This window comes from Podarcis cretensis (genome assembly GCF_951804945.1).
Source record: "Podarcis cretensis genome assembly, chromosome: 14".
Classification (NCBI taxonomy): domain Eukaryota; kingdom Metazoa; phylum Chordata; class Lepidosauria; order Squamata; family Lacertidae; genus Podarcis; species Podarcis cretensis.
The window spans coordinates 46,605,499-46,620,126 of record NC_137183.1 but is presented as its reverse complement, the minus strand read 5'-3'; positions in this window follow the sequence as shown (position 1 = coordinate 46,620,126).

The window sequence follows — 14,628 nt, the reverse complement described above, 5'->3', positions numbered from 1 at the left end:
AGATTTGTTACTCTCTCATAGCACTGGCTCCTAGCACATCAAAACTCAGTTCGATTTACACCTGCCCTCATCCACCTTTAAACAAATGTTCCCATGAAAATATTTAGGCTAGAATAAATCATAGGTGAATATTTTATTCACAGAGTCTCCATCTGCTGACAGTAAAGCAAAGATGAAAGGGGTTCCAAGCAACTTTTTTTAAAAAGAAAAAAATGGTTTCCTTACAAAGCTATCATGCAATCTTTAGGTTAGCAAAGACGTAGGCTTTAGAATCTCCATTTTGGAGAGATTCAAATCACTTGGCTTTTCTTGAAGTTGGGAGCCATAGTTGCATGGCTCCTTCCTTGCTTGCTGCAGGAAGCACAAATAAAGGAAAGAGACTGAGAAGCTTATCAAGGGCTTATCAGTGCGAAGACCAGTAGTGGCAGACCAGCTTCTCTGAAAGTGTCCTGCTCTTGTGGGTGCCCTTAGCAAAACAGTGCATCTTAGCAAAACAGTCACAAACAAGGGCAAGGTTGCAGGTGCAACTCAGTCCAAACAAAGCCAAGTTCAAGTTATGCAAGATAAAACACAGAAAGGAGGAGAGGGGGGTGAAAATCAGGAAAGAGATAATAATAATAAATAATAATAATAATAATAATAATAATAATAATAATAATAATAATTTATTATTTATACCCCGCCCATCTGGCTGAGTTTCCCCAGCCACTCTGGGCGGCTCCCAATCGAGACTTAAAAACAATACAGCATTAAATATTAAAAACTTCCCTAAACATCTTGTTTTGTTTCTGGCAAGCGGAAGGCTGAGGAGAGAGATCCTATATCCTCTGGCCGTCTAAGCCACACCCCAGCTCCTGGGATCTCAGGGATTGCATAATATGTTTTCATTTTACAGTCCAGACCTTTTAGCATAAATATTTGGGGGGGGGGCTGACTCCCACTCCTCTGACATTGCCCAGCGTTTTTCAGCAGGTGTGTCAACCCGCAATAGATTGTGTGTCTGGTTCATTCTCTCTGTATCTGCTACCAGGTCAGGGCTAGGAAGTGGGGGGTGGCAGTGGCGGTTAAAGTACAGATCCCAGGATTCTGTTTTTGGCAGGTGGGGGAGTGCTTTAAATGTATGGAGCAGCCTATTGATTATGTTGACTGGAGCTGATGAGAGTCCAATAATTCACCATGGCAAAGGTTGGCTGCAGTTTTCAACATAGTGGAGGAGCACTGAGTGTGTTCCAGGGCAAACAGTCACATGATGCAAAGCAGGTCTGACCAGTGCTTCATTCAGACCGAGCATGTCCCAGAATCCTTTGCAGCACACAAGGATTCCATGGGAGATGCCCAGAGGATTCTGCAGCTGGTGAACGGTGTCAGTGTGGAAAACCCTGCTTCAAAGAGAATCTCCCGCATGTCAGAAAGCTTGCAGTGAAGTAGGAATGGGCGAATTCAGCAACGAGGCTGTCTTCCTTATTGAGATCTTCTGGTTAATTGTGAAAGGCTTAAGACTATGCCAAATTATAGGTTTGTCCCCACTCAGCCAATCCAGACAGATATTCATTCAGCAATTATGCTCAGAGCGAGAAGTTACGTAGATCTCTTGGAGTCAGAAATGATGACACATATCTTTGATAATATCCAGATAGATGTAATTGCAAAAACACCAAAGGGAATACCTTAGCGGCTCGGAGTGCATTATTAACCAAGGACAGGTATGTGGCTATGATAATGAAATTAGCTATATTTTGAAATGAGAGAATTGCAAGAAGTAGCAAGTCTCCTGAACTTATACGTGCGACATGGACCCCTGACCGTTAGGTCCAGTCATGGCCGACTCTGGGGTTGTGGCGCTCATCTCGCTTTATTGGCCAAGGGAGCCGGCATACAGTTTCCAGGTCATGTGGCCAGCAGGACTAAGCTGCTTCTGGTGAACCAGAGCAGCGCACGGAAACGCCGTTTACCTTCCCGCCAGAGCGGTACCTATTTATCTACTTGCACTTTGACGTGCTTTCGAACTTCTAGGTTGGCAGGAGCAGGGACCGAGCAATGGGAGCTCACCCCGTTGCGAGGATTCGAACCGCCAACCTTCTGATTGGCAAGTCCTAGGCTCTGTGGTTTAACCCACAGCGCCACCCGTGTCCCTCATACATGCGACATACATGAATGTAAATATAAACAAAAGGCCATCTATTTTTTTTTAATACATATTTATTAAAGTTTTTTGAATACAAATGCATAAATAATAAACAACATTACTTGTATCATAACATTGTCGTTGTTGCATACATAAAAAATGTTCGGTCCTTCTTTAGCACCTTCTGGCCGACAATACCCAGAAGGAAGGCCTCTGGTTTCTTAGTGAAGGTATACTTAAATACCTTTTTCAACTCATTATATATCATTTCCCAGAAGGCCTTCACTTTAGGGCAGGTCCACCAGAGGTGAAAGAATGTTCCTTCATATTCTTTACATTTCCAACATTTATTATCAGACAAATGGTATATTTTGGCAAGTTTAACTGGGATCATGTACCATCTATATATCATTTTCATTACATTTTCCTTCAGAGCATTACATGCAGTGAAGTTCAGCCCAGTGGTCCACAACCTTTCCCAGTCCTCAAACATAATATTATGCCCAATGTCCTGAGCCCACTTTATCATAACCGATTTAACCATTTCGTCTTGTGTATTCCATTTTAACAACAGGTTATACATTCTTGATAATACCTTAGTCTTTGGTTCTAACAATTCTGTTTCCAACTTCGATTTCTCCACCTGGAACCCTACCTTTTTATCATTTTTGAAGACTTCTTTAATCTGAGCGTAATGTAACCAGTCTCGCACTTTATCCTTCATTTTCTCCAAACTCTGCAATTTCCAATTGTCTCCATCTTTTTCTAATATTTCCCAATATTTTGGCCATTTGGCCTCCATATTGGGTCTTTTTCGGGCCTTAGCTTCCAGAGGTGAAAGCCACCTCGGAGTTTTGTTTTCCAATAAGTCTTTGTATTTTGTCCAGACATTAAATACTGCTTTCCTGACAATATGGTTCTTAAAGACCTTATTGATCTTAACCTTATCATACCATAAGTATGCATGCCAACCAAAAGCGTTGTTAAAACCTTCCAGGTCCAGTACATCAGTGTCTTCGAGAAGTAGCCAGTCTTTTAGCCAGCAGAAAGCTGCGGCTTCATAGTACAGCTTTAAGTCTGGCAGGGCAAAGCCCCCTCTTTCTTTCGCATCACTTAGTATCTTAAACTTAATTCTGGGCTTTTTGCCCTGCCAGACAAATTTAGATATATCTCTCTGCCACTTCCGGAAGCACTCCGTCTTGTCCACAATCTGCATCTTTGGCAATACATTCATCTTAACAGCAGCAATTCAGCCTAACAAAGAAAGCTTCAGTTTTGTCCAACTATCCAAGTCTCTCTTAATTTCAGACCAACATTTTTCATAGTTATCCTTAAATAGACTCAGATTCTTTGCTGTTATATTTACCCCTAGGTACTTTACTTTTTTAACCACAGTTAGTTCTGTTTCTCTCTGAAACCGTTCCGACTCTGTATCTGTCAGATTTTTTCCCAGCACCTTAGTTTTCTGTTTATTTAGTTTGAATCCCGCCACCTGACCAAAATCTTGAATCAATTGTAATACTCTTTTTGTACTAGATTCTGGCTCCTGCAGGGTCAGAACTAGGTCATCTGCTAAAGCTTTAAGTTTATATTGTTTCGCTCCGACCTGGATCCCTTCCACCAACCGGTCCCCTCTAATCATATTCAAGAGCACCTCCAGAACCGATATAAATAGCAAAGGGGAAATCGGGCAGCCTTGTCGTGTTCCTTTTTCAATTTTAAACTCTTCTGTAACCACATTGTTTACTATCAATTTAGCCTTTTGTTCTGAATATATTGCATCAATCCCATTCTCAAAACCCCGACCCACTCCCATTTCTTTTAAGTTTCCCTTCATAAATTTCCAAGAGATATTATCAAAGGCCTTCTCCGCATCTATGAAAATTAGCGCTGCTTTTGTATTTATGTCTGTTTGCAAAAGTTCCAAAAGTTCCAAGATATCAATAATGTTCCTTGTATTAGCAAACATGTGTCTACCTGGGAGAAAGCCTGCCTGGTCTTTGTGAATTACTTCATTTAAAACTTTTTTAAGTCTACTTGCCAGAACATCTGCGAATATTTTGTAATCCACATTTAAAAGGGAGATGGGACGGTAGTTCTTGAGTTGTGTCTTTTCAGAATCCGATTTAGGTATCAATGTGATAAATGCTTCCTTCCACGATTCTGGCGCCCTCCTCCCCTCCATAATTTCATTGCTAACCTCCATCAGTGGTTGTATCAAATAGTCTTTTAATGTCTTATAATACTTGGAGGTTAGCCCATCTGGCCCTGGAGATTTGCCCAATTTCATGTTCTGAATGGCTTTTTCAATCTCTTGGCGTGTTATTTTACTGTTCAGGAGTGATCTATTTTCTTGTGACAGTTTTTTAAGTACATTTTTCTCCAAAAATTGTTTAATCTCAACCTCGTCCTGCGGCCCTTGAGTATATAATTTTTTGAAGTATTTCTGGAAACACTTTCTGATCTCCGTGGGGTTCTGAATGTTTCTTCCTTCAATTTCCAAATTTGTAACTGTATTTAATTTTTGTCTCTTCTTCAACTGCCAAGCTAGCAGTTTCCCACATTTATTTGCCGATTCAAAAGTTTTTTGTTTCATTAATTTAATCTTCCACTCTATTTCCTGATTTATCAGTTTGGAATATTGTGCTTGATGGAGTTTGATTTCTCTCAAGATCGGCTGTGACTTCGGGTTTAATCTTAACTTCTTCTCTAGTTCTTTTATTTTCTCCAAAATCTTATCTTTTCTGTCGTTTTGTATCCTCTTCCTTACAGCATTCTGTTGTATCAAGAACCCCCTCATCACAGCTTTACTTGCGTCCCAAATAATTCTTTTTTCCACCGTAGTGTTCATATTTATCTCGAAGTAGTCCTTCAAAGCTTTCTGGGCCTTCTTAATAGTCTCCTGATCTCTGAACAAGTTGTCATTCATCTTCCATCTAAAGGAGCCGGTTGGTAATAGTGTCATGTCCATTTTCAGTGCGTTATGGTCGGAGCAGGTTTTTGGGCAGATTTCCACCTTTCTGACCTTGGGTGCCAGACCTCTAGTTATCCATATTTGGTCGATTCTTGTCCAAGTCAGCTGGGCTTCAGAGAAAAATGTTCCTTCTTTTCCCAAGGGGTTCTTCGTTCTCCAAATATCAATCCAGTCCATATTGTCTGTCAATTCAAAAAAGGTCTTTGGTAGTCTGCCATCTTTTGTGACATTTTGGCTTTGTGACTTATCCATGTTAGTTGATACGACCCCGTTCATGTCTCCCATCATAATGATGTTGTCATAGTCCAGATAATCCAGCATGATCTCATGCAACTTCTTAAAAAATTCCGATTTCCCTTCATTTGGTGCATAAATTCCTAATATCAGAATCTTTTCTCCTTGATGTTGTATTTCAATTGCCAGAATTCTTCCATGTTCATCTTTAAATAAAAATTTAGGTGACAGACTCTCTTTTGCATATATCACCACGCCTCTCTTCTTTACTTTGTCTGAAGATATAAATTCCTGGCCAAGTCTTTTGTTTATTAATACTTTTCTGTGGAGCCTAGTCACATGTGTTTCTTGTAAGCAAATAATGTCCAGTTGTTCCCTTTTTAATATATGAAAAATTTTCCTCCTTTTTTCCGGGATGTTGCAGCCATTTATATTCCAGCTCAAAAGTTGCAGAGACATCCTGAATAAATCTGGTTATTTTTCTAGGGGTGGTACCTTGTTCGCTGGATCTTCAGGATCCGAGGGTGCAGGCACCCCTGGTGCTCCAGGCCCCGAGGGTAATTCAAGTCCTTTTTGAAGGTCCTCTCCGTACGCGATCAGAAACTTGTCTCTATCTTCCAGTGTTCTGATTTTAATCTTCTTCCCTCTAAAAGTGAAAGATAATCCTTGAGGAAAATCCCACCTGAAGATGATTGAGTTGCTCCTCAACAGTCTTACTAGTTCCAAATAATCAGATCTAAGGTCCAACAGTTGTTTAGGAATATCCTTGTAAATTTCAATTCTTTTGTCCAAAATATCCAGTGACTTTCCGTAATGCAGGCCCAAAATCTTGTCCCTTTCCTCCTTTGATCTCAATGTTATTAAACAGTCTCTGGGCTTCTCTTTCTTTATAAGTCTTCCAAGCCTGAAGGCTGATATGATTTTAAAATCTTTTTCCTTTAAGTTCCAGAACTTGGAAAATTCTTTAGTCAAAAACTCAGCTAGGTTGCCTTCTTCCACTTCTGGTACCGACCTTATCCTTAAGTTGGTCTCCCTGTTCCGCAGTTCTATCATGGAAAGATAGGTCTGGTGTTCACCTACTTGTTTGCTGAGTGGTCTTACCTCTTTTTCTAAATTTCCCAGTCTTTGGCTAGTATCCTCAGCCAATTTCCGATTTTCACCTGCAGTCTCCTTCAGTTCTCCAATTGCTTGTACATTCTGTGCAACTTGTCCAGTTAATCTATTTAAACATTCTGTGTTTTGATCAATTTTAGCTGTTTGCTGATCAACTTTTTTATCCAAAGATTCCAATTTTTCAAGAATTTTCTCTAAAATAGAGCCAGTTGCTCCTGAGGCCATCTCTTCCAATTGTAATTCCTCAGTTTCTCCCTCCCCTGCCCGTGGCAGAGAAGCAGCTTCTTCCTCAGAAGTCAGAGTAGGCAAAGTAGGCACAGATGATCTACATGCCTGAGAGGCTGTGGTTAAAGTTGTTAAAGTTGTTTGTCTGGTTCTCGGTCCCTTTTTTCTTGCACCACTCATTCCAGAGTTATCTAAGAATCAAGGTCAAGCTGAGTTGTTCCCATGAGGAAACAACGGCCCAGATGGTAACAGTCAAACAGGAGGCCGGGAAAAGGAAAGTAAAACAATGTCTCTGCTGTAAATCCCAAATCCTCTAGGGGGAGCTTAAAATGTCTTTAGGGAAGAAATCAATTCCAATAAAATTAATAAAATCTAATTTAATGTCCAGGAACCTTCAATAAGGTAGGTTTTAGCAGAGTTAGTATTTAAAAAGCCACAGTGTTTCAGACAGTGCTTACTGGTGTTCCGAAAGGTGCTTCAAAATAGCCAGTCCAAACTCCCTCAGATTGTTTCAAAGTTTAAGTTCAAAGTATCCAACCCTGCAGACTGACTGCTCAGTTACTCAGGCAGTTCCAGCACCTGGGTTTCTTGCTTAAATTGTAATCCAAATGGAAGAAAGGTATCACAGTCCAAGTAGAAGTCATATAATCAGTTACTTAAAGTCCTTATTCTGCTTAGAAATAATTTCCACGGGTGCCCAGATGAGTTAAGTTAAAAGTTCACTCTTTGCCTCCACTCCTCCAGCTCTTTACTTTGAAGTTCAGTGTCAGCGGAAGACGGACTTCCTATTTTTCGTCACTCCGCTTTCAGCCAAATTCAATGTTTTTATGTCTCAAAATTTTGTAAAATCCTTATTACTCACGGATTGTTGCTTTCTGAATCAGAAGTTTTAGGAAGAAAGGTCAGCGCTCACCGGCAGCAGCAACGCGGCTTCGCTCCGTTGACTGCGGAACGACCCACAGCGCCGCAACCCCCTCCGTGATCCGGAGCCCCTTACGGGGTTCCTTCAACGTTTTGGGGGCTGCTCCTGGCGCCCGCCGGGTCCCAAGACCACAGGCTTCTGCCACCTGTGGTTTTCCAAAATGGGTCTCCGCTTCGCCGCAGCGGACGACCCGTTCTCAGCGGAGCTTCCCTCTCCCAATTAGAAGAGGGCAGCCATTGCCGTTCGCGCCGCCTCCGGAAGTGATAAACAAAAGGCCATCTAGAGCACAGGCGGGGGGGGGGCGAGAAACACACCTGTCGTCTTCCTCCTGATTTTGCAAAACCACAAAGCTCATCAGCCTTGATACATTTAAAGCATTTGAACCCCTCCTGCCCCCCAAAAGAATCCTGGGAACTGTAGTTTGTTTAGGGTACCTTAAGGAGCCTCTGATCCCTTATGCTTCACCTCAATCCTTGAGATCCTCAGATGGGTATAGCTGTCAACTTTTCCCTTTTCTTGCGAGGAATCCTATTCGGAATAAGGGAATTTCCCTTTAAAAAAAGGGAAACGTTGACAGCTATGCTGGTGGGGCACTTCTGGTGGTTCTCCACAACCCCAAGGTCTGGTCAGCCTTTATTGGAGAAGGAGCCTGTGGTTCGGTAGGCCCTGCCCTGTGGAACTCCCTGCCAGTTGAGGTTCAGCAGGAATCACCCTTGCCTTCTTTTAGACGCCTCCTAAAAACAATCCTATTCTGACAGGCTTTGGCGATGTGGTTTTGTTTGTTTTTAACCAACTAGTGTTTACTAGTGGGACTGGTGAGAGTCAAGAGTCTCACATCTGGAACATTACAGATTAGGTAAAGGGACCCCTGACCATTAAGTCCAGTCGCGGACAACTCTGGGGTTGCGGCGCTCATCTCGATTTACTGGCCGAGGGAGCCGGCGTTTGTCCGCAGACAGCTTCCGGGTCATGTGGCCGGATTAGATACTCCTGAACAAAAACTTTTTAAGGCTGCGAGACACACTTTAGCTGGGAATTACCAGTTCTTCTCCGTCAACTTGCACAGGGTTGCACTGTAGAATCATAGGCTTGGAAGGTACCCTGAATATCATCTAGTCCAAACCCCTGCAATATGCAATATGCAGCTGCCCCTTATGGGGATCAAACCTGCAACCTCGGTGTTATTAGCACCACACTTCAACCAACTGAGCTATGACTCACTTCTCCTATTGCTTGTAATGTTCTGAAGTGTAAGGTGTAAGGCTGCAACCCTTCAATTGATTAAATCATTTAGGTTAATTGATTAAAAGCCTTTCTAATCAACTGAAGAGGCATCACCAGTTTACTGGGCAATCAGTTTTTTTATGCAACTAAGAGGGTGCTTGCCCTCTGCAGTTTTTTTTAAAATACTTATGATTACAAAAAAACACCCTAACAGGCATTGTAGCATATGGTTGAGAAGTATATGAATCCAACATGATGCTGAAGGTCTGAGTTTGGTCAGTGCCTGAATGGCTGATCATCAGGGAATAGCATATGTGCTTCCTTGGGTTCCACGATGGAAGAAAGACTGTCTCTCAGCATACATAAATCAATAAGCCCCCATTTTATTACACTTAGGAGGGGAACATTCCTTCTAAGACAGTGCCTGCTGTGATATTTACATGCCCTATTTAAAAACCAAGGGAGGGGGGAGTCGGATGTGCCACTTTCAAAACAATAGTTCTAGCCATATGAACATTTATGTATGTATCCACAAGTTTGTGTCTGTTCATAAAACTCCTGTGGTTTGGCTAAGAAGAATAGCATGACAGCTCAGAAATGGTGCGCCAGATCTTTTAACCGCCCTGTCTTTCTACTCGAAATTAATTCAAATGAGTTTCAGCCCCCATTAACACCTTCTTACAGATTTTCGAGATAAAGTTTTAATGACGCAGATTCCTCACTGTGTTTACTCTCCAGTGAGTCCCGCTGATTTCAGTAGTGCCCGCTGTCTGTTTAGGGAGTGCAGGATTGCGGCATCAAACTAGGGAATTGTGTCAGCAGAAGGAAGGGTTACATCAGAGATAGGGAATCGCAATTCCAGGGCTCAAACCCAAGCCTTAAATTTGGCTATGCTTCCTCTAGGCCACACCACCGCTTCTGGGGCTGCTTCTTCAGCAGTCTCCCTCTACACTCCTCTTGAGTGCTTTGAGCGGCTGGGTTGTGTCCTCCCTCGAAATGGGACCGTGACTCTTGCTAGCCTTGGTGAAGAACTGAGAGATCTTTATGTGTACCAGAGGTGAGCCTGCAGTAAATCACACTGCACAAGTTGGAGTTAACTCTTTATTAACAAAAACATGGAGTGTCAGACCTAATGAGCACAGCAACTCATCCCCGTTCGGTCTTGAAGCAGTTGCTGGGAGAGAAGGTCCCTGCCTCCCCACAGATTCCTAATTCCCCTATTCTCCAGGGTTTCCCCCAAGCAATTGGAGACTGCGCCTGCGCGTTGCAACTCAGGGTTCCTCCCACATCAGCTTTGGTGCCATTCCAGTGCAAGGTGCATTTCTACGCTGGCACTTGCATGACCTCGCCACATTGCATTTATGCCCCAGATTTTGGCAACCGGGCACCACATTCCAAACCAGGACACCTGAGCAAGAAAGAAGCGTTAGCAAAACAACCTCAGGTTCCCGCTGACAATTGCACTGGCCGGCAGCCAAGTCCCTCGGGGCCTCTGCCTAAGCGCACACAGAGGCACTTGCATCATGCTGTGTCCCTACAAGAAGGAGAGAGGGCAGCACCCAGCGCACGGTGGCCGTGGCTGATGATTTCATGCGTCGTCTCAGCCACAGCTGTCAGAATGTGCTCAATGCAATATTGAGAATGTGGCATGTCTTGTGTGAGTGGCTGGTCTCCCCTGTCCTGAAGATTTGCCACACTGCCCATGATCCCTTAGGGTAAGGTTACCAGATTTTTTTCAATGAATCCGGGGACACTTTTCAACTTCAATAGATTTTGTATGGGGACTGATTTTTAAATCCGGGGAAACGGGGACACCTGGTAACCTTAAGTTAGGGCATTTCCTATTTTAGGGGTGGGATTCAGGCAAGTGTATCATCAAATTCTGCTTGCACAATTAGCGTGAATGTAGCCGCCTCCCAGAACAAACTGTACTGAAAAGTGTGGAATAATCCTGGGTGCGACTTTGCATAAGCTCCCCGCAAACAAGGCAGAATGAATGCTCAGTTGTATAACCTTCCTCGAAACTTGGTGCAGAACAGATTTGGAATTGCGGTAGCTCAGTGGTAGAGCATCTGCTTTGCATGCAGAATGTCCCAGGTTTGACCCCTGGTGTCTCCGGATGGGGCTGGAAGATATACTTGTCAGATATGCTGGAGAGGGGCTGTCAGTCACTAGTGGCTATCTTCAGTTAGGGGTGGTGGGTGGCACTGCTTTGCAGTGGTTCCAGTCCTACTTAGATGGACATTTCCAGGGGGTGATGCTTGGGGCGTGCTATTCAGCCCTGTGGAGCCTTCAGTGTAGGGTTCCTCAGGCCTTTTGCCATTAACATCTTATACAGTGGTACCTCTGGTTACGTACTTAATTCGTTCCGGAGGTCCGTTCTTAACCTGCAACTGTTCTTAACCTGAAGCACCACTTTAGCTAATGGGGCCTCCCACTGCTGCCGTGCTGCCGCTGCGCGATTTCTGTTCTCAACCTGAAGCAAAGTTCTTAACCCGAGGTACTATTTCTGGGTTAGCAGAGTCTGTAACCTGAAGCATCTGTAACCTGAAGCGTCTGTAAATCAAGGTACCACTCTACCTCTTTTACCAGTGATTGTGGGAGGAGGGAGGGGTTTGTTGGTTTGTTCTTGTTTTATCATGTATGTTGTGGTTTTATATTGTATTTTTATGTTGTGAACCACCCTGAGATCTGTGGATAAATGGTGATATGATGACAACAACAACAACAACAACAACAACAACAACAACACTAAGCTGGATGCGCAATGGCCTAAAGTACAGTAATTTCCTGTGTTCCTGTGAATGCTCGACAAATAGGTCACCTGGAAATGAAAATAATCAACCTACTCTACTCTAGATCTGAATAAATATTAATAAATGTTAAGGGTGGGGAGGAAATAGCAGCAGTGGGACCCGGGAATGAGGATACAGGTATAAATGCTTTGAACCAGCTGATGGCCCAAACTCTCTTTACGTATACATTAGAGCGCCCATTAGCAGCCCTCTTATGCAAGGGATGCAGAGTCCGGTATCTTTACAGTGCAAGGTACAAGTTCTGTTTGCCCAAAGCTGTAATTATGTGGCTGCTCAGGCTACCGCCTGTGGAAACTCTAGATAAATACCTACGTGGTGAAAACCTGGAGAAAGTTTCGGTGTCTGCTGCTGCTCAGCTAGCCCAGTTAGCGGAGCACTGGGCCTGGGTTCAAATTCCCCGCTCATCCACGAGTTTTCTGCTCTTTTTGGTTCTCCATTTCCTCATCTGTGAAATGGGAGTGGCAATAGACTCTCACGGGTGTTTTGGCAATGCTCTGCAGTGAAGCGGGGTGAGGTGGAGAATCTGCAACTCTCCAAAAGTTGCCAGACTCCAGTTCCCATCAGCTCTAGCCACAGTCAAGGATGATGGGATTTGTAGTACAGCAACTTCCGGAAGATCAGCAGTTTGCTGCTCCTGTTGCACAGGAGGGGGATCAAGACTCCAAACTTATCCCCTCTGCCCCTTGATGGGAGTAGTAGGCACACACCCTGTCTCTTCCAGGACTTCGGGTTGTTGAGTGAAGGATACTGGCCTTTACTGGAAATAAATCCTTCAGGCTTCTATTGCTGTATGTTTTATAGGATTAGAAACTCCCCACCCTGTCCCTGTCACACAGGCAAGCGTGATATCAGGGCTGGTTCAGCTACAGGTCAGCACGGAGACTGAGAGACGAGCAGTAAAGTTGATTCTTTATTCACGGAAACAGAATACAAACAAAGCAAGACTGGACCCGGTAAAGCAGCTGTCAGAACTGATGATCTGGGCCTCCCACGTCCCCCCAAGTCTCCTCCCTGTCCGGCTGTTTTCTCAGCATTCTTAAACTTGGTTGGGAAGGGGTCCCCTGTGCCCTCTGCGCTCTTTGCTCTGCTTCATGCAAAGCCCTCCGTGCCCTTGGAGACAAGGGAGGACTGGCAGGCTCCTGTGAATCTGCTACAGCCTCAGCCCCCACCTCCTCCTCAGCTGCCTGTCTTACGTCTGTAGTGCTTTCTGCCTGTTCTTCCTCTCTCTCACTCAAGCCTGTTGCTTGTTCAGCATCCAACCAATCTGATCTGTCTTCTGTGTCCTCTGATCTGTCTTCCCTGTCCCACCACCCCTCCCCTGGTTCGGAGCCTCCCTCTTCTTAGACTTCTCTAGGGCGTTCTCCTGGTGAGTCTGTGAGGGGAAATAAACATTTTTAAAGAGAACAGCCTTCCAAGTCTGGTTTACGTCCTGAGAGGTGCTCCTCTCGTTATCCTTCAAAAATATGATACATAGATAGCTTTCCCTGATTCAGGGTTCTCATAAAGAAGCTGCACATTTTTCTATCGGTATCAAGATTTTCAGGCATCCTCCCATTTATCAAACAGCATCACAGGCATTCAGTTAAAGTGTGATTTGTTTTCTGAATCTGCCTGTAGTCCTGTGGGTGATTTTTGAGCATTATTTTTTCCCTATAATCATTTTTATTAGTTTTCAATTACAATAATCCAATAATAGCCTCATTATATCAATGCCAAATTACAATACAATTCCCAATATCAACCATTCAAGTACCAAATCACATAATTTAGGTACTACCCCCGCATGCTAGAATTGATGGTTTAATGATTTACTTTATTTCTGCGTTCCAAAATCATCTTGATTTCAATTACATTCCAGTCCTAAAAGCAATCCCTTATACAACAGCTGCAGTATTTATAACTTCTATTCATATTGACACATTTAATGATTTATTAGTCCACAAGTGAAGATCTCATACATCCTTATTCTGCCTGTTCTCTGACATTTATTCTGTCCACGTCGTTTCTTCCTGTCCTTGTAAAATATTATATCTATCTTTACCAGCTGTTGCTGCTGTCCGTCATGCCTTGCGCGGAGCTCATATCCCAGTGTTATTCCAAAAGTTTCTCCCTCAAGCATTTCTTATTCTAGTACAGTGATACCTCGGGTTAAGTACTTAATTCGTTCCGGAGGTCCATACTTAACCTGAAACTGTTCTTAACCTGAAGCACCACTTTAGCTAATGGGATCTCCCGCTGCTGCCGCTCCGCCGAGCACAATTTCTGTTCTCATCCTGAAGCAAAGTTCTTAACCCAAGGTACTATTTCTGGGTTAACGGAGTCTGTAACTTGAAGCGTTTGTAACCTGAAGCGTATGTCTGAAAGCACACTGCTGAAGATATTCATACTGCAGGTGACACCACGGACACCACTGGAGGTGTGAAACCCAGCGTGCGTGACCAATGGCCAGGGATGATGGGAGTTGTAGTTCAGCAACACCTGGAGAGCCAAAGCTCCCCTTCCCCACTTGCCATACGTGAAACTAGCACAGTGGTACCTCAGTTTATGAAGTTAATCCATTCCGGAAGTCCGTTCTTAAACCGAAACCGTTCTTAAACTGAGGCACACTTTCTCTAATGAGGACTCCTGCCGCCGGTGCCCTTCCACCGTTCGGATTCCGTTCTTAGACCGGAGCAAAGTTCTCAAACTGGGACACTATTTGCAGTTTTGCGAATCGTTCGTAAACAGGGCTGTTCTTAAACTGAGGTACCGCTGTAGTGGCTTTCACAAAGTGGTTTTAATCTTCCTAATTTGCATGTCTGCCACAGCATATATTTAATGATGCAAATAGAAGCCGATTATCTCATCCTCAGGTGACTGGACAGCAGCCTGAGCTGCAATCTCCCAAGTTTCGGAAGACCTCTGATCTCTATGGGGATTCCAAGGCTTGGGAAATTGCTCTTCTTGGAAAAAATATACGGTATATATCCCATAACCTAAAAGTGTCCAGTACTTC